The sequence below is a fragment of the Eumetopias jubatus genome, unplaced genomic scaffold, assembly GCF_037043125.1.
Source record: "Eumetopias jubatus isolate StellerSeaLion01/CBP00866 unplaced genomic scaffold, mEumJub1_p1.0 scaffold_4, whole genome shotgun sequence".
Classification (NCBI taxonomy): domain Eukaryota; kingdom Metazoa; phylum Chordata; class Mammalia; order Carnivora; family Otariidae; genus Eumetopias; species Eumetopias jubatus.
Window position 1 is genome coordinate 66,624,330 of NW_028274810.1, and position 23,517 is coordinate 66,647,846.

The following is a 23,517-nucleotide window of genomic DNA, read 5'->3' on the forward strand; positions in this document are numbered from 1 at the left end:
TTATTATTATTTTTTAAGATTTATTTATTTATTTGAGGGAGAGAGAGAGAGAGAGAGGGCGGAGGGGCAGAGGGAGAGAAAACCCCAAGCAGACTCTGTGTGGAGTGCAGAGCCCAACTCGGGGCTCAATCTCAGGACCCTGAGATCACACCCTGAGCCGAAACCAAGAGCTGGATGCTTAATTGACTGTGCCACCCCAGGCATCCCTTGAAAATTCAGATTCTATCCTGACTATTTCTGGGCATGAAGCTTCTTTTTTTCTCCTAGCTGCAGCACAGGGCCAGCCTGTTGGTACACCTTTTTAAAAAAGATTTTATTTATTTGAGAGAGAGTGAGAGAGAGAGAGAGAGAGTGCACAAGCCAGGGGAGGGGCAGAGGGAGAGGGAGGAGTAGAACGCCTGATGAGCAGGGAGCCCCATGTGGGACACGATCCCAGGACCCTAGGATCATGACCTGAGCTGAAGGCAGATGCCTAACTGACTGAGCCACCCAGGTGCCCCTGTTGGTACACCTTTTATGTGGCAGTTTGACAAAAGGTGGCATAGGGATTCAAACTGAATTCTCGTTCAGCCACCTGGATTCTCACATTGGTTTGACATGGTCTAGACCTTAAGGATAATAACCACTGGTTGAGTACACTGCTTGCTGAGTTCCCCTACAGTGGCCCATGTGGGTCAGTGGGGACCATAAATGGGTTTCTGTAGGTTTAATAACAATTCTTGCTTGTCTTGCTTGTCTCACACCTGACATTTCTAGGGGAAAGGCCTAAGTATGAGGAGGGGAAGATTGGAAAAAAGATGAAATTATAGCTATTGGAATGGAACATACTGATTTTGTGGCAGTGGGGGGAAGACCAACAATCTTGACATCTAAGAAGGAACATCTTAGACCCCAGAAGCAGCTTTGGGGAGGGGAGAGACATTCAGAACCACACTTGAAGCTTTCCTTATGAAGGAAAATGTCCTGGTGCTGCTGTTCCAAACTGTTACAGGCACATTAAATTTAATTGACTGCCGGGTCTGCCATCCTCCCATTAGACTGCTCAGCTCTAATCACCATTTGATTGTCATTCCCTTTAATTTTACTGGGAAATCTATTGGAAACAGCAGGGGTTGCCCCTGCTCCTATACCTTCCATGCAAAACACCTGTCATTACGTCCTCATGTCTACCCACATGTCTTCCATAGCCTTCACTCAGATATTCTGTGGGGCAGATTACTAGTGGCCTGGACAGTTGGGACAGTTTGGACTGACTGCCTTCATTCAGTCCTTTGAAAAACAAGAACTAGACTCAATTATTCAAACTGAATTTGGGAACTCTAGGGCTGCCATCTGGCTGGGAGGCCATGTTAGGACACAGGTTGACTATGTCTTTCAGGCTGATGTAGGTCCTCCTAAAAAATATGGACTCTTGCACCTTTGAGTGTTTAACAGAACACCACTAGTAGATCTTAGAGCCTTTGGTGGACTGTGGAGATCTCTCCAAAATGAGACTATCCTTGATTTTTTGGGGGAAGCTTCCCAGAGTCATAACTGATTTGTTATTTATGTGCATCCATAGACAGTTACCTTCATGAGGGAAGTTATTGAATTAGAATAGGTGGTTCAGAATTTGTTCCTGACCTTTAGTTGACATGATCAGTGACACACGTTCACCCTGGAAAGCATTCTTATTAGCCTCAACTCACTGACCAACATTGTTATAGATGATAAAATTGCCCTTGTAGGCCAAAGCAGAGGCTGTGTAATTGTTAATACATCCTGGTGTTCCTGGATTAATGCCTTGGGCCAAGTGGAAAGGTTAATACAGAACCTCAGGGATAAAGCCACCAGACTTTCTGAGGTAGACCCTGATGTCTTATGGGATTTCTTCAACTTATTTCGGGGTGGGGCTCTGAGGAACATGGTTGAAATCAATTCTGAAGGTTGGCCTCATCCTACTGCCTGTTGATAGTTGATTTAATTAAATGCTATATGAAACAAATTGAATGGATTTAGTCCCAATCCCTTGTCAGTCAGATTAATCAGAGTGGCCATTGGAATCGTATACTCATGAGAAACTTTGTCAGCAGCCAAGATGGTTTAGAAGTGAGAGAGACAATTCTTTTTGTCTCATATTTCAGCACATCTTTTGAATAGAGACAGTGACTGTTCCAGCCTGTCTTTTCAAGGGTGTTTTATTGTGACCAGCCTAGATAATGTCTACTTCCAGACCAAAGGACAGAGATAAGGATACTTTCTCCCTAAAGCAAAAAGATGGGCATGTTTACTGTCCATTAAAAGAGATTCAGAGTTCCTCTTCCGTAGTGCAGTCCTGTAGTGCATGTGCAGGTGTCACCTGGCCCACTCTGTATGACCCTGTGGGCTAATGGGACTTGGGAACCCATGCAAGAAAATGCTGATACTCTGGCTACTGCTACTGTTGTGAGTAATAAAATACTTTATTTTTGACCTAGGAGTCTTGTGTCTTCCTCTAGCATCCATGAAATTGTAACATGCTAAATTGTTAACTTGCATTCTTCTATATGCTTAACTTGCAAGTCCACCGAATGCTGGTGCAAGAGTCCATATTTTTTAGGAGGACCTACCTCAGCCTGCCAGTAAAATATTAGATCCCTCACAGTTCTTACCACCCTGTAAACTAGGCAATCCTTTATTATACAGATTGATTTTTGAAGATGGCAATTATAATTACTACTAACGTTTACTTAGCATTACTCTGGCCTATATGATTAATGTCTTATGTGCCTTGTCCAATCTAATTGGTATATACCATTTAATTTGTGATAGCCATTATTACTATTCCCATTTTAAAGATGAGTAAGTGGAGGCGTGTCGGGAGGTTAAGTAATTACCTAATGACAGGTAGTCATAACAAGGCTGCATTTAGAACTCAGGTCTGCTCTACTCCAAAGTCAAGTCTGTGATCTTATATATGTACATTTCTCAAATGGGTATGCTAGGGAGTACTCAAAGTTATAGAATAAATATCAACATCTTGTAGCACCAATTTACTAGAATAACTTAAAAAGAAATAAGTGGTTTTTTAAAATTAAAAATAATTATGAAGTAAATATAGAATTTGCATCAATTGTAAAGAGTAAATGAAATTTCAAAGAAATTATAAGGATGTGGCTTCTTTTCTTTGGGTCATTTCCTCCCCTCTTCCCATTGGGGAACATGTTTCCCTTCCTCTATCATTATGACTACAGTAGTGGAAAAAATTAGTAAGTACTGTACTTTATAAGGTTACCTTTTAAAAAAATCAAAGCTGCATCCAGTTATTTTTTGATTCCTTCATCCTGTTGTAGCTTTGTGAAACACAAAAAGAAAGAAAATAAAGTTTTCCTGGTGTCCCTGGATTTACTGAGGCTATTAGAGGGATCAAAAGATGAAAAACTGGGATTAATTGACTTCTATTTTTTTTAAGATTTTATTTATTTGAGAGAGAGAGGGCACGTGCTGCGTGTGATCACAAGTGGGGGGCAGAGGCAGAGGAGGGGGAGAAGCAGACTTCCTGCTGAGCAGAGAGCCTGATGTGGGGCTTGATCCCAGGACCCTGAGATCATGACCTGAGCCGAAGGCAGATGCTTAACCGATGAGCCACCCAGGTGCCCTTGACTTCTGTTTTGAAGTTTCATGTGGCAGTGATTGTTATTAGGATTATTTAGGTGCTATTAGGATCACCATTAGGTTGCTATTAGGATTACTTTAGTAAGAGATTATCCTGTCGCTCTTTTTTTTTTTAACTTCACTTTTACATTTACCAGTATCTGTATTGTGTTGGTATAAGTATATATTTATGTTAAGTATTTTTGTCCCATTTTTCTGGGAGTACTGTCAGTTTTGGGTATATTCCTAAGTTCTGGTACTGAGTCTTGAAACAAAAGTAATGATGTTGTGACAAAAATAATAGGATTGGGGCTCCTGGGTGGCTCAGTCAGTTAAGCATCTGACTTTGGCTCAGGTCATGATCTCAGGGTTCTGAGATTGACCCCCTGTTGGGCTCCTTGCTTGGTGGGGAGTCTGCTTGGAATTCTCCCTCTGCTCTGCCCCTACCTCTGCTGGTACTCTCTCATAAATAAATAAATAAATAAATGAATAAGTGAGTGAATAAATAAATAAATAAAAATAAATAAAATCTTTAAAAAAAATAGGATTGATTCCAGCTAAGGCAAGCTGGCTCCCAGTTGAAACACAAGAACTTTGTTTTATTTATCATTTTATTTTATTATTAAAAATTTTTTTTTAAAGATTTAAAAAAATTATTTATTTGAGTGAGAGAGTAAGAGCAAGGAGGAGAGGCAGAGGGAGAGGGAGAAGCAGACTCCTCACTGAGCAGGGAGCCTGAAGCGGGGCTTGATCCTAGGACTCCAGGATCATGACTTGAGCTGAAGGCAGACAACCTTAATGGAACCACTCAGGCGCCCCCATTTTATTTTATTTTATTATTTTATTTTATTTTATTTTATTTTATTTTATTTTATTTTATTATTTTATTTATTTTATTTTATTTTATTATTTTATTATTTTATTATTTTATTTATTTATTTATTTTATTTTATTTTATTTTATTTATTTTTTTAGGAGGGTAGGGGCAGAGGGAGAGAGAATCTTAAGCATGCTCCATGCCCAGCACAGAGCCTGACATGGGGCTCAATTGCGCACAGCACTGACATCATGATCTGAGCTGAAATCAAGAGTTGGATGCTTAACTGACTCCCAGGCACGCCTTATTTTATTTTAAATTCCAGTATACGAAATCAAGAACTTTGTTTTAAACTACATTGTATTTTAGAAAAGGAAAGCATTATTTAGTGATTACTTTGGAATAATTTAGTAAATATTTTGCCAAAACTGAGTGGCTGTTTGATGGAATTAAATAATTACATTTATTAAGTGTGATAATGTATTGGGTTATGCTTTAAAAAAAGGAGTCCTTAGCCTTTAGAGATATATACTGGAATATAATGGATGAAGTGATATGATATCTGAATTTACTGTGGAACAGTCTGGGAGGGGTTTTAGGGGTAGAGTTGATGGGGAGTGAAATATTGACTTGGTAGTTGTTGAAGAGGATATTGTGTTCATGGCTGTTCATTTTACTATTATCTCTATTCTTGTATATGCTTAGAATTTTCCATAATAAGTAAAAAAGATGTTCTGTCAAAATAAAAATTACTTTGAGGGAACTGTAAGCTTTAGTATAATATTTTCGTGTTCTAATGGGCTACAGGATTAGAGGAGTGGCTATAAGATTATTACAAGGAAGTAATAACATAGCAATCATAGTAATGTTATATAATCATAATATCTTGCCAAAATGGTTGGTAAATATTTGTCTATATTTGTTGTCACTGAAAAATTTAAAGTAGTTAAATTTTATTTGTAAAAAGTCTTCGCCTTTGTCTTGGCATAAACATTTCCTAAAACTAATCAATTTTCTAACCAAGATAAAAGGTATAAACTTAAAAGAAATTAACTTTCTGTGCTAAATTTGATTAACTGAAGGCAAGTGTTACTTTGGCAAAGAGGTGCTAGGAACTTTTTTTCTTTTTTTAACCAATATTTTGACAAAATAAGAAACCTAAAAAGGTGCAAAAGATCTATTAAGCAGAAAGAAAAGGTCAAATTAGATGATGTGTCATTTTCTGTGTGTGTGTTTAGATTTTATTTTTATTATTTTATTATTTATTTGAGAGAGAGTGCGTGAACACAAATGGGGGAGAGAGAATGAGTACGTGAGTGTGAGCTGGGGGAGGGGCAAAGGGAGAGGGAGAGGGACAAGCAGACTCCCTACTGAGCAGGGAGCCTGATTGTGGGGCTTGGTCCCAGGACCCTGAGATCATGACCTGAGCCAAAGTCAGATGCTTAACTGACTGAGCCACCCAGGCGCCCCTAAATATGGCTTTAAGAACTGAGAAATACTTGGGGTGCTTGGGTAGTCAGCTTGTCTGACTCTTGGTCTCAGCTCAGGTCTTGATCTCAGGGTGGTGAGTTCAAGCCCCTCATTGGGACCCACGCTGGGTGTGGAGCCTACTTTAAAAAAAAAAAAGCACAGAGAAATACTTCATGTTATAACACATGCATGGAGAATATGTAAAATTACAGCATGGATTATGCGAAAATAAAGTATGTTTTTATTGTTTAGATTAAAGATTTTATTAGATCATAAATCCTACCTATAATCCAGGATTGATTTAATTTGCTAAGATAAAAATATTGATATGCCAGGAAACAAACCACATGGTTTCTACTAGAGGATTTCTATTTCTTTCCTTTTTCTTTTTTTTAATCTGTGCAGAGTGTGTGTGTGTGTGTGTGTGTGTGTGTGTGTGTGTGTGTGTGTGTGATTGTAGCGAGCCTTGGCATTTCCAGAGGATGGATTCTGAAGGTATGTTGACTTAACATGGATGCAGAATCATTCTTTGATGAAAGGGCAGTAGTGACATGCATAGTTGGCCCTGGGACTCAGTTCCACATGCATTTCTCCTGAGTTTTTAGGAAACCTTAATGAAGGGGGCATCTGTGTGGCTCAGTTGTTAAGCATCTGCCTTAGGCTCAGGTCATGATCCCAGGGTCCTGGGATTGGCCCTGCATTGGGCTCCCTGCTCAGTGGGAGGCCTGCTTCTCCCTCTCCCACTCCCCCTGCTTGTGTTCCCTCTCTTGCTGTGTCTCTCTCTGTCAAATAAATAAAATCTTTAAAAAAAAAAACCTTAATGACGATAGCTGCAAGGAATTCCCTGCTGGCCATGACACATCTCACAGTTGCAGCTGCTGTATTTTACCCATGGGGCAAGTATGAAATTGTGGAGTCATGGATCTTGGTTGGTTTTCTACCGTTGTTTTAATAATCCCAGATAGGATGCTCTGGGCTTTCCCAACAAGGCATTTACTCAGAAATACCTCTGTTCTGGTTGCTGTTATAGTCAGATTAAGTAAAATAAAAGAGATGGGAATAGCATGAGTTTTGGTGGTGTTAGTGATAGTTCTTCATAAATGAACAGCATCCTTAATTCTTAGTACTTTAAATCTGTAAGTATGTTACTGAGGGTATACCAGACATTCATTTGTTCAGCAGATACTTTAATGACTTCACATGTGTTGTGATGTGAGGATGTTAGGAATACAGAGAAATATGAATTACCTGACACTGTCTTGATTCATATTTTCTCTCGACAAAAATTTATTGAATACCTGCTTTGTGCCAGACATTATACTAGGTAATTGGGAGATCTCTACTTCATAAGGCAGTTAAAAAAGCTAATAAAAGTTTACCTCTGTATAGCTTATTTATTCACTGTAGACCTGTAGAGAAGTTCTTTTCCTGTCACATGAAGGCAGCTATGTTCCCATTAACTCTTATTATCTGAGTCCTAATTTTCCAGTGCTTTCTACTACTCCTTATCACTTGTTTGCTTTCCTCTGGATGCTTTTACTTATTAATGGCACACTTCAAAGGAGAAGCTTGGGAGTGAACACAATATTCAAAAAGAGGCTTGGAGTAGAGCAGAATGGCCACTCCCCTAATTTTGTACATTATATTACTATTAATGCAGTCACCTTACAGTTTTGACACATTTTTAATGGGTAGTAACTTAAAACTCTACATGAATAGGTAAGGCATATCTCCCTCATCCTAAATTCAATCATTTGCATTTCTCAAGCTAAGTGGAGAACTTTATATTTATCTTTCTTAACTTCTATCCCTCTGCCTGCTCTTAATCATCTGTATAGAAATTTGCTCCACATCAGTTTTTTTTTGTACATTTCCTTTGGCTTCTGCATCTTCCTTTCTTCCAACTGGCTCCCTCTTTTCAACTAATTTCCAGTTTAAAAACTTGCCAAACTTCAATCAGTTTAAAAATATTCATCGATTTTACGTCCTATTCTGAATGTTTTCATATTTCTCTCTCCTTCCCCCATGTATTTCTCTTAAGAGTTAATGTACCTTAAGGGTCTGTCCTTTGTTCTCTTTTCCTTTCTACCCTATTCTGTCACATATGGTTTCTTTGCATTATCATCTTTTCTTTAAACTATCCAGTATATATATATGCTATTTTCTTCATTATATATATGCTATTGATTCCTAATGCAGCAGCCTCACTCCTAACTTCTCTTGAACTCTATATTCATTTGCTTCTGTAAGATATAAAGGTCAGGTTCATTGGCGTGCTAACAAAGCTCTTTGTGATTTGGCCTTTTGTATAGGCTATACGTTTCCCATGACTTTGTTCTGCAGTATGCTTGTAATTTTCTTGAACTTATTTCTGTCTCTTTGCCTTCTCCCGTTGCCTACCTTCCAGTCTTCTATTTATCCCTTAGAGTTTGCATAGGCATTATTTCCTGTGAAGGCTTTTCTGACAGTTACTTACTCCCTCTATATTTCTCATTCTTCTACATGCATCTGTTGTTTTAGCTATCACATTACTTTGTAAATATTTGTTTACTTGTCTTTCTTACTAATTTGTGAGTTCCTTACACCTAGGAATTAGATCTTACTCATTTTAGTATTCCTAATGCCTAGCACACTTTCTGGCACCTAGTGTGTTCTCACTGAATAGTAAATTGAACTGAAATAGTTAGTTTTGAGCCTGTTTAAATAAGATGAAGATGAAAAGGATATGATTGAGTTTTTGGATCCTGATTTTGTCATCAGAATACTAGCCATTTTAGCTTTGTGTTATTTGCATATGTAAGTGAGTGTCCTGAGATTTGGAATTGTGTCATTTCATCTCTGTATTGTTAGTATCTAATGCTTGCCTGCCAAATATCAAGTTTCTAGTGTTTATTGAACTGAAGCAAATTAAAATTAGATGAAAGCATTCATGCTACAAAGATAGTATATGACTAGTAGCATTCATCTTTATTTCTGTATGTTATCTTTAAGAATAAATGAGAAAAAAATTTTCAGTTGCCTTATTGAAATTCAGATTTAGGGGATATATGTTATATTCCTGATCTTTAAGTCAAATTATTAAAAAAACTTGGTGTTATTTATTATGATGATCACACTTTCCCTTCTAAGCATTTATAGGGCAACATTTCTTTAAGATTTGTTTTAAAATGTGGCGTGAATTGATGACAAAGTAATAGTGGTAATTGTTTTAATTTTTCTATTTTTTCCCTCTTTTGAAGTGCTCCTAGCATTCCTTCTGTTAAGAAAAAAAAATGTTCCCAAAGATGTCCTCTTGGTTGTGTGGATATTATTGGCAAGATTTTTCAGTACCTTTGCATGTAGTTGTTACGAGACATAACTTTACAGATTCAAGAAGCTCTGTGGACACCAAGTAGGATTAATGCTAAGAAAGTCACACATAGGCACATGGTAGTCACATTGCTGAAAAACAAACATAAAAAGAAAAGTTTTAAACACATTCTATGAAGAGAACAATGACAAGAATGGTAATTAACTTCTCATCAGAAACGATGTGATAAATACAGGGGACAATGGAATGATATCCTTAAGTGCTAAAAGAAAAAAATTATCAAACTGGAATTTTAAATGTAGCAAAATTATCTTTCAAAAGTGAAAGTGAAGACATTTTCAAAGAATAAAATGAGAGAGTTTGTTGCCAACAGAGCTGTACATTATCAGAAATGCTAATGGAAGTTCTTGAGGCTGAAGAGGTGATACCAGATGGAAATGCAGATCTATGGAAGAAGTGAAGATCACTGAAAATAATATATATGTGGGTAAATATAAACAATTACACTTCTCTTTTCATAGTTTCTTTTTTTTTTTTTAAGATTTATTTATTTAACCTGGGGGGGAGAGAGAGCATGCACACGCACATAGGGGGAGGGGTAAAGGGAGGGGGAGAGAGAATCTCAAGCAGACTCTGCACTGAGCGCAGAGCCCTACTCGGGGTTTCATCTCACAACCCTGAGATTATGACCAGAGCCAAAATCAAGAGTTGGACACTCAACTGACTGCACCACCCAGGTGCCCCTCTTTTCATAAGTTCTTAAAGAACAGTTGACTAGCACAAAAATAACAATACACTGTGGAGTTTTATATTTTATGTAGAAGTAAACTACATGATAACAGTAGCTGAAAGAAAATACATAATTGGACTTTCTTATAAGGTTCTTACATTATATGGGATGTAGTAATAATATTAACTCAAGGTACACTGATAAATTATGGGTGCATATTATAATCTGTAGAACAACCACTGATAAATAGAAAAACTGGTGAAAAAGCCAATAGAGGATTTAAAAATAGAATACTAAAAAATAGGCTCAACCTTAAAGCATGTAGATAAGGAAGAATAATGGAACAAAAACAATTGGGACAGATTATAAACAAACAAATGATAGACAAACTCAGTCATATTAGTAATTACATTAAATGTAAATAGACTAAACAGTAATCAAAAGGTAGGGACTGCCATCAGCAAAGGTCCCTGAACTCACCCCCACATCACCCACTGATATTTCCAAGAGTGTGACTTGGACTCAGCCACCACTTTCTAGGAACCAGCCTGTACTCTCTTTACCTGCTTCCCTCACCCCTCCCACTCCCTATTTGTAATTAAAATTGTTTAAGGAAAGGCAAAAGGAAAAAAATAGAGACTGTCAGATTGGATAAAAATAAAAACTGATCTATATTGTTTACAGGAGGGACATTTGAAATATAAAGACCCAGTTAGGTTGGAAATGTAAGGATGAGAAAAGCTATACCATGTAGACACTGATCATAACAAAGCTGGTGTGATTAATTAATATCAGACCAAGTAGACCTAAAGGTAAAGGAGTATTTTATGATTTTTGGTGCTATTGTAAATGGAATCGTTCCTCTAATTTCTCTTTCTACAGTTGCATTGTTAGTGTATAAGAAAGCAACTGATTTCTGTGCACTTTGGAAAACAATGTGGAGGTGCCTCAAAAAATTAAAAATAGGGGCGCCTGGGTGGCTCAGTTGGTTAAGCGACTGCCTTCGGCTCAGGTCATGATCCTGGAGTCCCGGGATCGAGTCCCGCATCGGGCTCCCTGCTCAGCAGGGGGTCTGCTTCTCCCTCTGACCTTCCTCTCTCTCATGCTCTCTACCATTCTCTCTCTCTCTCTCAATAAATAAATAAAATCTTTAAAAAAAAATTAAAAATAGAGTTACCTAGTGACCCAGCAATTGCATTCCTAGGTATTTACCCCAAAGACACAGATGTAGTGAAAAGAAAGGCCATATGCACCCCAATGTTCATAGCAGCAATGTCCGTAATAGCCCAACTGTGGAAAGAGCCGAGATGCCCTTCAACAGATGAATGGATAAAGAAGATGTGGTCCATATATACAATGGAATATTACTCATTCATCAGAAAGGATGAATACCCAACTTTTACATCAACATGGATGGGACTGGGGGAGATTATGCTAAGTGAAATAAGTCAAGCAGAGAAAGTCAATTATCATATGGTTTCACTTATTTGTGGAACATAAGGAATAGCATGGAGGACATTAGGAGAAGGAAGGGAAGAATGAAGGGGGGGAATTGGAGGGAGAGATGAACCATGAGAGACCATGGACTCTGAGAAACAAACAGGGTTTTAGAGGGGAAGGGGTGGGGGCTGGGGAGGGGGGTGGGGGGAATGGGTATTAAGGAGGGCATGTACTGCATGGAGCACTGGGTGTTATATGAAAACAATGGATCATGGATCGCCACATCAAAAACTAATGTATAGTGATATAATAAAAAAAAAGATAAGGAGTTATTAAGTAGAAATAAAGAAGTTCTGGTTTGCTACTTTTCCACTTTCTAATCCTGGGCAAAACATGTAGCCTTCTTTTATTTTCTCATCTATAAATTGCAGTTAACATATGAGCTCTTATGTTAGGCATTTACCTGCATTATTATCAATCCTTGTAATAGCCTTGCAAGATGATTATTATTTTTCCTAAAGTCACAGCATTATTAATAGGCTTTGATTGTAAATTTTCGGTGTTGGCATTAAGATTTTATTGTTCATCACTATATTTTATTTTTTAAAATATTTTATTTTTAAGTAATCTCTACTATACTCGACATGGAGCTTGAGCCTACAACCCCGAGATCAAGAGTTGCCCACTGAGCCAGCCAGGTGCCCCCATCAGTACATTTTAAAGATGCCCCTCTCCTGAAATACTTTGTAAACTACAGCCCCAAATTCCCTAAGTCATTGTTAATTTACTTACATTTTGATTAAGGTAAATGAAAAAAGGCAAAATAGCTTAGATTATTTGAGTCCATTCAGAAAAAGATACTGGCATTGTAGAGCCTACAGTGAATTCTTTATATAATAAACAGCATAATGTGTGTTATTTGCCTCTTAGAGTTGTAGACTATAAATTACTGATATTTGTTTAGTCTTTTCCATCATATTTGTGGTTTCTGGTCAGACTTACACTTTACAATTGACAGTAATGCTATAAAAAAGCCAAGTATGATTTGTTCATGTTTTTAAAGAATTTTACAAAACTGTAGATGTACTTTGTTGTGTGAAGTACTATGATGCCTGGGAGCAGGAGCTATGTGTTTTACCCATAGTATTTCCAGACACTGCTTAGCACATGGCAAATACTCAAATACTTTTGGTAGGTTTTTTTTTTCCCCGTTTTTTGTCCCCTAAAAGTCTTGTGTAAAAATTAGTATGTAATGAAATTCCCATGAAGATGTGTTAAATGTTTGCTCCCTCTTGTGGTTATAAAGGAGAAAGAACATAAGCTCTTAAAATGAAATCTGTTCTCTAGTTTTTGTTGTTAAAAGATGTGTGTAAAATTTACCAAATAGTGTGTAAAATTTACCAGAATTTTTTCTCTTTTTGGAGGGATATTGATCCATATACCTTTATCAACTCAATAAATTTTTTTATTTCACATACACTCATAAGACATGCAGAATTCATGCTCCAGTATAATTTTTTAATGTCCAGGATAGTTTATATACTGTTAACTCAAGTCAGAACTTAATAGCACTTTTGGGCACACATTTTCTGCTTTCCTGCATATAAATTATATGAACAGTGAAATAACTTTTTTGTGTTTTGAGAACTATATTAGTTTTAGATATATATGAGGATATTATTGAGAGTATTGTTTCCTAATGGTGTTAAACGTTCCTTGTTTTGATCAAAGTAAAAATAAAAGCCTAATTTTTTTTGCCTTCACAGCTTTTAAATTGAGAACACCTGACCAGTTTTTTTAAATGCATAATATTTTTATTCTAAATAATTAATGCAACTGAGACTATAAGCAACTGGGCCTTGGGAATGCTTTGAGGTGTAGAAAAATCTTTTTAACACATCTATATATATCCTTGACATTCTTTTCTTTATATACTTAACAGACTTCCAAATTACTTTGTTGGACCTCTTCATTTTGTTTACTTCTGTCATTAACAAGTTGACTTTCCTTTTGAGACTATTTTTGGAATAGAAACAGTATTTTTTTTTTTTTTAAAGTCAGAAAACCAATGTTTTATTCCTAGAGCTCTGCCATATTTCTAGCGGATGCCAATGGTCACCTGCCACACATGCACCAGGTTGTCTGTGTAGCTGGCAAACAGAGTCTGGCCATCAGCAGACCAGGCCTGAGAGGTACACTGGGGTGGCTCTGCCTTGCGGCTGGTACTGATAACTTCTTGCTTTAGTTCATCTACAGTGATCTTGCCTTCTAGGTCCCAGATCTTGATGCTGGGGCCCGTGGCAGCACAGAGCCAGTATCGGTTAGGACTGAAGCACAGGGCATTGATGATGTCCCCACCATCAAGTGTATAAAGGTGCTTGCCTTCGTTGAGATCCCACAGCATGGCTTGGCCATCCTTCCCTCCAGAAGCGCAGAGGGATCCATCTGGAGAGACATTTACAGTGTTCAGGTAGCCCGTGTGGCCGATGTGATTGGTCTTCAGCTTGCAGTTTGCCAAGTTCCATACCTTGACCAGCTTGTCCCAGCCACAGGACACAATAATGGGATTGCTGCTATTGGGTGAAAATCGGACACAAGATACCCACTCCGAATGGCTCTCATCCTGGACAGCATATTTGCATACACCCAGAGTATTCCACAACTTGATAGTTTTATCTTGGGAGCCAGAAACAATTTGCCAGTTGTCGGAGGAGAAGGCCATACGCAGCACATCCTTGGTATGTCCTACAAATCTGCGTGTGGTGGTACCCGTTGTGAGATCCCAAAGACGAAGAGTTCCATCCCAGGAGCCCGAGAGGGCAAATTGGCCATCTGAAGAGATGACCACGTCACTGACAAAGTGGGAATGACTCCGAAGAGCACGCTGCGGGATGCCATAGTTAGTCTCATCCCTTGTCAGCTTCCACATGATGATGGTCTTATCTTGAGAGGCGGACAGTATCATGTCCGGGAACTGGGGAGTGGTTGTGATCTGAGTCACCCAGCCATTGTGGTCCTTGAGGGTGCCACGAAGTGTCATCTGCCCAGTCATGGCAGCGGCGAGTGCGGGTGTTGCCACGGCAACAAGGATGGACTTGGATGGTTCAGAGAGACCAGCAACGCAGCTGCTACCTAGAAACAGTATTTTTATCATTTCAGAAAAATTGTACTGTATGTGCCAAAGACAAATAGCATGCAATAAATGTGCACTGTAAAGTGATGTTGTACTCTCAGCAGGGCTCACTTACTAGACAGGTGACTTGCTCCTGAAACCAGTCTAGCTGTGATCATGATCTAGATCCTCACCTCAGCAATATCACAACTATCTGTCATTAATTGAAGCAAACAAAAAACAAACAAAATGTTGTGGTATATACTCACATAGCAAAGAATACAAATCATAAAAGATTCATGAACTTGCACAAAATGAATACACCCATGAAACCAACGCTCAGGTTAAGAAAACAATATAAGTACAACTTCAGAAGGCTGCTTCTAGTCATTATCCCCTCATGCTCTAGGATAACCCCAGTACTTTGAATCTAACATATATATTAGTTTTGCCTGCTTTTAAACATTACATGCAGGAAACCATACAATAGGCTTTTTAAAAAAATTTGTGGTTAAATATACATAATTTTTTAAAACCATTTGTAAGTGTAGAATTCAGTGGCATTAAGTACAATCACATTGTGCACCATCACCACCATCTTTCTAGAATTTTTACATTTTTTAAAAATATTTATTAGAGAGCAAGCACGTGTGGGGGGGGAGAGGGAGAGAGAGAGAGAATCAGAATCCCTGCTGAGCAGGGACCCCGACATGGGGCTTGATCCCAGGACCCTGAGCTGAAGGCAGATGCTTAACTGGCTGAGCTACCCAGGTGCCCCAAATTTTTCCATTTTCTTGAATTAAAATTCTATACCAGTTAAACATTAACTCTTCATACCCCTCTTCTTCTAGTCCCTGGCAACCACCATTCTACTTTCTATTTCTAATGGATCTGACTGTTCTAGGTACCTCATATAAGTGGAATCATATAATATTTGTCCTTTTGTGTCTGGCTTATATTACTTAGTATAATGACCTCAAGGTTTATCCATGTTACAAGCATATGTCAGAATTTCCTGCCTTCTTAAGACTGAATAATCTGTTGTTTGCATATACCACATTTTGTTTATCCATTCATCTGTCAGTGGACATTTGGGTGATTTCCACCTTTTGACTATTGTGAACAGTGCATCTGTGAACATGAATGTACAAATAACTATTCAAGTTTTGCTTTCAGTTCTTTTGGGTATACCCAAAAGTGGAATTGTTGGATCAAATGACAGTATTATGTTTAATTTTTTGAGGATGTGGTAGACTTTTTCATGTGCTTATTTTTTATTTTGTGACCTTATTAATTTATCAATGTAAGAGGTTTTTCTTTTTAAAGAATGCAGAGGATGTTCTATATACAGTCATTTATCTGTGATAAAAGATATCTTCTTTAGCACTTACAGCCTTTTTTTTTGCTTTATCACATCGGTTAGGTAGGATCTCCCATATATGCTGAATAGAAGTAGTGATAGCAAACATCCTTACCTTTGTTCCCAATCTTAGGAAGAAAGTTTTGGTCTTTCACTATTAAGTATAGTGTTAGTGTAGGTTTTTTATAGATTTCTTTCATCAAGTTGAGGAATTTTCTTTTGTTCCTAGTTTGCTAAAATTTTTTTGTTACAAGTGAGCGTTAAATATTGTCAGATAATATATTTTTTAAGTTTATTTATTTATTTTTAGTAATCTCTGCAACCAGCGTAGGGCTTGAACTCATGACCCTGAGATCAAGAGTCACATGCTTTGGGCGCCTGGGTGGCTCAGATGGTTAAGCGTCTGCCTTCGGCTCAGGTCACGATCCCAGGGTCCTGGGATCAAGTCCCGCATCGGGCTCCCTGCTCCTTGGGAGCTTGCTTCTCCCTCTGCCTCTCTCTCTCTCTCTGCCTCTCATGAATAAAAAAAAAAAAGAGTCACATGCTTTTCCAACTTAGTCGTATAGATTCTTTCCATTATTTTGTTATTATGGTCAGTTACACTGATTTCCTGATGTTAAATCATTTGCATTGCTGGAAGAAACCCCACTTGGTCATTGGTCATGATGTGTTTATCCTTTTTATAATACATATATATTATAAACATGTATTATTATATACATACACATATATACATATATTCTTGGACTTTTGCATTTATATTTGTGAGGAAAATTAGTCCAGATCTGGAGAAATTATGAACCTATCTCCTGCTCCGTATCAGTGAGGTAAGTCAGTAGATCAGTGATACCCTGAATGAGCTACAATAGCACCGTGTGCCCTGTCTAGACTTTTTGAGGGTGGTTAAGCCTGCTGCTTCTCATCTGCCTTCTAAATCTTGCACAGATTTTTTTAAAATTATGGCCACTCCTGACCTGAAACCACTCAGGGAAGAAATTTTTAGAAATGTAGTTTTAGCTTAGATAAATCTGAGATCATCTTGGCCATACCTTTTTCCTTTTTTTTCCTTGTTTTTCTAGAGATTAAAATATAAATGGCTTACTTTACCACAGTGTGTCTTGAATTATATACCACTTTATGTATAATAGTGTAAGAACTTTATAAGGGTATACTTCTATTTATTCTGTCCCAGTCTTTGTTTTATTCTTGTCATGTATTCTACTTGTTTAAACCTCATAATTTATTGCCATTATTTTTGCTTTAAAGAGTTAATTGTCTTTTAAAGAATCTAAGAAACAAGAAGTGTCATGTATTTACCCACATATTTGCCATTTTTGGCAATCTGTGTACATTAAAGTTTCCATCTGATATCACTTCCCTTCAGCATGAAAAACTTTTTACTATTTCTTGTATGCAAGAAAGGTCCATTGGTGAGAAGTTTTCTCAGCTTTTGTTTATCTGAATATTTCTTTATTTTGCCTTTTCACTGTATATTTTTTATTGAGGAATTAGATGCAGTGGTAAACCATGTTGGGTATATAAGTACATTTTGGCAAAGTATGAAAATCATTAGGGAAATCAAGTCTCTCTTATCTCATAATTTTATTACTCTGCTTTTTTAGTAAGTAAAAGTCCATTTCTTTGGATGTTTATAACTTAAAAATGTTAATTTATGTGAAATTCACATTCAGTGGCATGCACTTATCTTAAGCAATTTGGTGTTTTTATAGCTGTATATACCCCTTTAACCATCACCCTAACAAAGATAGAGAATATTCCGATTGCTCCAGAAAGATTCCCTCATGTTTCCTCCAGTCAGTCCCCATGCCTCATAGGGAATCACTGTCCTGATTTCTACCATTGTAAATTAGTTTTGCCTTTTATCGGATTTCTTTCCCTCAACATAATTCTTTTGTGTTTCATCCATATTTTCATAGATATGTAGTTTAAAAAATTGCTGAGTAGTATTCCATTCCCCCAATAAAGATAGAGTACATTTTTATTGCTCCAGAAAGGTTCCCTCAAGTTGTTGTCTTTTTTTCCTTTTTTTAAGATTTATTTATTTTGAGAGAGAGTGGGTGCACGAGCAGGGGGAGTGGCAGAGGGAGAGGAAGAGAGAGAATCTTAAGCAGACTTCCCACTGAGCATGGAGCCTGATGTGGTGCTTGATCTCAGGACCCTGAGATCATGACTTGAGTCGAAATCAAGAGTTGGACGCTTAACTGAGCCACCCAGGTGCCCCCCTCAAGGTGTCTTCTAATCAATCCCCATGCTTCCTGGAAAATCACAGGTCTGATTTCTGTCACTATTATTGGCTTGCTTGTTACTGGACCTCATATAAAAGATCATATAGCATACAGTCTTAATCTGACTTCTTTCACTCAACTGAATGCTTTTGAAGGTCATCTGATAATATGTATTATGAATATTTTCTTTCAGTCTGTGTCTTGCCATTTTATTTTATCTTAGGGCTTGTTGTGTTTTCTGAGGTCTTGTGCCCTGGCTGATCCTGAAGTGTAATTTTTATATTGTAAGACTGCCAAAAATTATGCTGTTTTATTTTTTACTAATGTGTTTAGCTTTCTAACCTGTAGAAGCCTAGAATTTACTAAATGTTATTTTGTAGAAAACTGGCATTATGTTTGAGGGCCCTCCAGATTTTCATAAATAGCACAATGAGGCACATGATAGTATAAGGCAGAGTAGAATTAAATGCAAAATGATTGTTATAGACAGAATCATAAAAGAAGAGAAAAGGAAGAATTGTGTTTTTACAGGACTTCATATATGAGGGACTTTAAGCCTTAAAGGCTTAAAATCCAAGTTACCTTTTGGCTTTTTCTCTCACATATCAAAATGGAATGTGATTAAATCCTAAGTAAATCTCTCAGACTTTTTTGTTTTGAAGCCCTAATTTTAGTAATTTTGGAAAAGCAGTTTGTGGGCTAAGTGTGAAAAATTGATAGTGGACAGTTCGAGACTAGCAGTAATTGACTCTGCTTATTATCATTTGCTTATTTAGGGGGAAATTTTGCTTATATCAAAAAGTGCTTTTTATTGGCCTGTATAATTTTGTATACTTATTTTTATGCCTGTGGTATCATAAGCAAAATTCCGTTTGGCATACTTGAAAGTGAATGGAGAAGAAGATCTAACTTTAAGATTTTGCTAAAATTGAATCATAGTTGTAAATGCAAGGTTTGGGTATTTTTGTGAAATGTGACTCAAGTAATGAGAGAGATTGGCCAATTTATCCCAATTCTGTGGTTTGGTTCTTTGCCCTGCAGACTTAAATATTATTTGTTCTTTATCTGTTACCCATCAGTGATAATGTTCTGGGGAATTGGTTCGAAATAACAGCTTCACAGGAGGCAGATTTGTTAACTGGAATATTAATTTACAACAGGATAGACACTTTTACATTGACCACAGTACTTGTAATCGTTATTCATACATTCTCTTCCTGGTATTAGGATATCTGAGAAACCAGTTTGGTTATCAGAATATGGATTGGTAAGTAAGGAAGCAGAGCAGAACAAAGTACCTCGAGTGGTTTAGAGGATGGCTTACCCAGGCTATGCTAAGTCTAGGGAATTATTCTTGCTTTATTTCTAGTGTTGAGATATTCATGCAATTAGTTCCATCAATACTATCTTTTAGTATCTTTAAGATATCTTTATAGTAACTTTTTTGGTCAGTAATGGACAAATTCTTACTTTCTGAATCTTCTTTCCTTATATTTGGTGTACCCTTTTGTTAGAACTTAAGTTATATTAATGTGATTAGTTTGATTGATACTTTTGCTGCTGACAGTTTATTCTTCTTGATGAAACTCGGGAACAACCCAAGCCTTCCTAAGACTGTGGTACAAGTACTCTTCCTTTTTTATGTTAACATCTTGACGAAATTTGCAGGGTTGTAGTGGAAAGATTGATCACTTTGATGTTCTGGCTCTAGATTCAAATTCTGGTTCTGCTACTGAGTAGCTTAGCAATTTGGTAAAGCTGTTTGATCTCTTTGAGCTTGTTTCCTCAGTAGTACTTAATTTTGTGAGGATGTTGAGAGGGTTATGAATTAATGTGTCTAAAATACTTGAACAGTGAGTGCATAAGAAGTGTATTTCTATGAAATTCGTCCATCCATTTATCCTTTCAACAACTATTAATTGACTGATTTAGTATGTGCTGGGCAATTTGCTATGCATAGGGGTTACAACACTGACCATGATGGTCAGTGATCTGTGCATTTTTGGCATTTACAGTTTAGTGGGGGGTAGAGGCACATAAACCAGCAATTGTAATACTATGATAAGTGCTATACTAGGCGGTAGAAGCATATTTATAAGTATTTTTAGAAATACCTTAAAAATGCAGTGTCATAATAATAAAGGATTTTCAAGACTTGAGTTCCCCAACTTAATAATAGTGCCTGGTTCATTTTTGTGAATTGAATGCATGTACAACTTATATGAAGGAGATGTTTGTGTGAAAGATAGATATTGAATTGATACAATTCAATTTTGGTGGAGCTTCTACATTTTGAGATTTTTTTTAAAGAAAAATTTAAAGTTTTAAGAAAAACTTTCAAAGAAAAGTCATTTAAGAAACTGAAACTGGGTCAGTGATTGTTAGTATTTCCTAATATCAAACTGCTGTGTGATAAAATGTGTGTGCATCTGCACTGTGGTACTGTTTGGCATTTATTTGCATTGACCAATTTGTGAGTAGATTACATTAGTACAGAATCATATGGCAGCTTATTTTGGGAAATAGTAGAGACATGCTTTATTTTTCTTAGTACACATACATTGTCAATAAAAGCATCTATGTAGGTTCTACTCAGACTAATGATGTTAAAAAGAATAATAACAGAAAAGCAATGCTTGATAAAATTTAAAATAGTATAATTCAGTAGCCTTGATTTTCATTTTTACTTTTTTAGGTATGTATGTGTGTATGTATGTATATAGGTAAGTAAGCAAGCCTCTATGCCCAACGTGGGCTTGAACTCATGACCCTGAGATCAAGAGTTGCATGCTTTATGACTGAGCCAGCCAGGTACCCCAGTAGTTCTTTTTAACAACAGGAAAACTTTTGCACTGAGTTTAAGTGGCTTACCTGAAAATAGCCAGCTGGGGATTAGGAGGTAGGCAATGCTCTGTTTTCATTGTACTGGTGGTTCTCAAACTTTAATTGGTATAAGAATCACCTGAGGTGGTTAGTAAACTAGAGCCCTACTTCCAGAAAGTCTGATTCAGTAGTGCAAGGCAGAGTCTAAAAACCAGTATTTTAATAAGCATCCCAGGTAAACCTGATGTAGGAGTGATAATACTTTTGTCTACTATGCTGCCCCCATGCTGTGATAGAGACTTGTCATGTTGCTGCTCAAGGCCTCTCTCCTCTTTCTGAAGTTGATGACCTTCTTGAAATCAAATTGTCCTTACCATTGTAGCACTGACAGTAATAGTCTGCTCTGTGTTGTGCTCCAGTCCTCTAAGTGCTCTGCTTTTGAGTATCCCTTGGATATATCTGATTTTTCTCATAATGTGAAGACAACTCATCTATTACTCTTCTTTCATTTCCCACAATTCTTAATTAAAAATCTGTGTTTTAATAAAAGTGAATTAATTTTAGTTTCCTAGCATGACTGCTCTTTCCCTGTTTTATCTCTTCTTCTCTACCTCTTCCTTCCTCCCATCACTCCTGTTATGTTTCTCTGACCAAACTATGAGCTTCTTAAGCCTGGAATAGAATCGGTGCTTAATAAATATAATGAATAAGTGAATAATAAGTCTTGTATTTTCTAAATATTATTAGTTCATATATAAGTTTCATGGTTGTTTTACCCATTCATGGGAAGAGATTTTTCTTAAGAAAAGCAAGATAATAAGGTAAAATTCAGGGTAATAGTTAACTTAGTGGAAAAAGGAAAGTGATTAGGAAGTAGCACTCTGAAGGCTTCAAGGCTACTAATGATGATGTAATTTTTTAGTTGTTTGGTGGGTGCATTAGTATCAGTAGGTATTTGGAAACTGGCTATTCATCTTTGCTTGAATAGGGAAAAGTGAAATATAAACTATTATATTAGAACCATTTGTAGTGTAAGTGGGACGGTCTGTGTACTTGGGGTGGTAGACTCTAAAATGAAATCCACTGGGAGATTTGAAAAGTTGGCTTCAGTGAGATTGGTAGGAAACTCTCAGCACAACTAAGCAATACCAAAGGCTTAAATAAATGGCTTTTTTTGTTTGTTTGTTTTTGTTTTTTTTGTTGGGGGCGGAAGAGCAGAGGGAGAGGGAGAAGGAAAATTCCTTTTTTTTTTTTTTAAAGATTTTATGTATTTGAGAGAGTGAGAAAGAGAGAGAGAGAGCACATGAGAGGGGGGAGGGTCAGAGGGAGAAGCAGACTCCCCGCTGAGCAGGGAGCCCGATGCGGGACTCGATTCCGGGACTCCAGGATCATGACCTGAGCTGAAGGCAGTCGCCCAACCAACTGAGCCACCCAGGCGCCTGGGAGAAGGAAAATTCTTAAGCAGGCTCCATACCCAGAGTCACTGTTGCTAGCCACTGTTACTCTATCTTTGAGAATCCTTTAAACATCTTTTGTTGTTAAATACTTACATGGTTACAAAGTGAAATCTACGAATCGTAGTCAAAGAATTCTAACTTCTTTTCCCTTTTCCTCCTTATTTTAACATTAAAAAGTCCTTTATTTTCCCATTGAAAAAAGTAAAAGTGAGTATGTTTATATTTTTATATTCCTATCAGTCTTAAATAAATGATAGTATCGTACACCACCTTTTCTACAGCTTTTTTTTTTTTTTCATTCAAGGGTATATTCTGGAAGTCTCTTCATTGTAATGTATAGAACAGTTGCTCATTCCTTTTTATAATTGTATAGTACTGCTTCAGTCATTTTTTATTTTTATTTTATTTTTTTTAAAGTTTATTTACGTAAGTAGATCTAGCCTCAGCATGGGGCTTGAATTCATGACCCTGAGATCAAGAGCTGTATTAAAGAGGGGACGTACTGAATGGAGCACTGGGTGTTATACTCAAACAATGAATCATGGAACACTACATCAAAAACTAATGATGTAATGTATGGTGATTAACATAACAAAAAAGAGTTGTAAGCTCTTCCGACTGAGCCAGCCAGGTGGCCTACTAGAGTATTTTTTTAAAATGTAAATCCTAAATAGTATTTCATTCCAAACTGATGCTGTCGTTGAACAGCAAACCACCCTAAATTCAGTGGCTTAAAACAATTATTTACTTTTATTCAGGCATTTGCTGTGAGTTGTCTGATCTAGGCTGTTTGTGTGGGTGGCTCTGCTTCATGTTTGAGGTCTTATTGGACTATCTCCTGAGCAGGTTGGAGCTTAGAAATGTTACATGCATATTCATTCTGTCATCCTCTTAAGGGACTACAGATAACCCAGTGATTATCTGGGTTCACATCTGTGATGAATACAGATATAAGAGGGCAAGCAGAAACTCATAAAGGCCTAGGTTCAGAATTGTCATAATGCCACATTCAGTCATATTCCAGAATCAAGTCATAGATACAAGCCCCAAAGTTACCTTTTTTTTTTTTTTTAAAGATTATTTATTTGAGAGAGAGAGAGAGCATAGGGGAGGCAGAGGGAGAGGGACAAGCAGGCTCCC

The 23,517-nt window shown here is 37.1% G+C and overlaps 1 protein-coding gene and 1 pseudogene across 2 annotated transcripts in view; one reads left to right on the plus strand and one right to left on the minus strand.

Annotated features, from left to right (window-relative positions):
- The window catches only part of FAF1 (Fas associated factor 1), a 489,058-nt gene that overhangs the window by 13,055 nt on the left and 452,486 nt on the right, over nucleotides 1-23,517 (plus strand). The window lies entirely within an intron of this gene.
- On the minus strand, nucleotides 13,419-14,431 carry LOC114212049 (small ribosomal subunit protein RACK1 pseudogene; annotated as a pseudogene).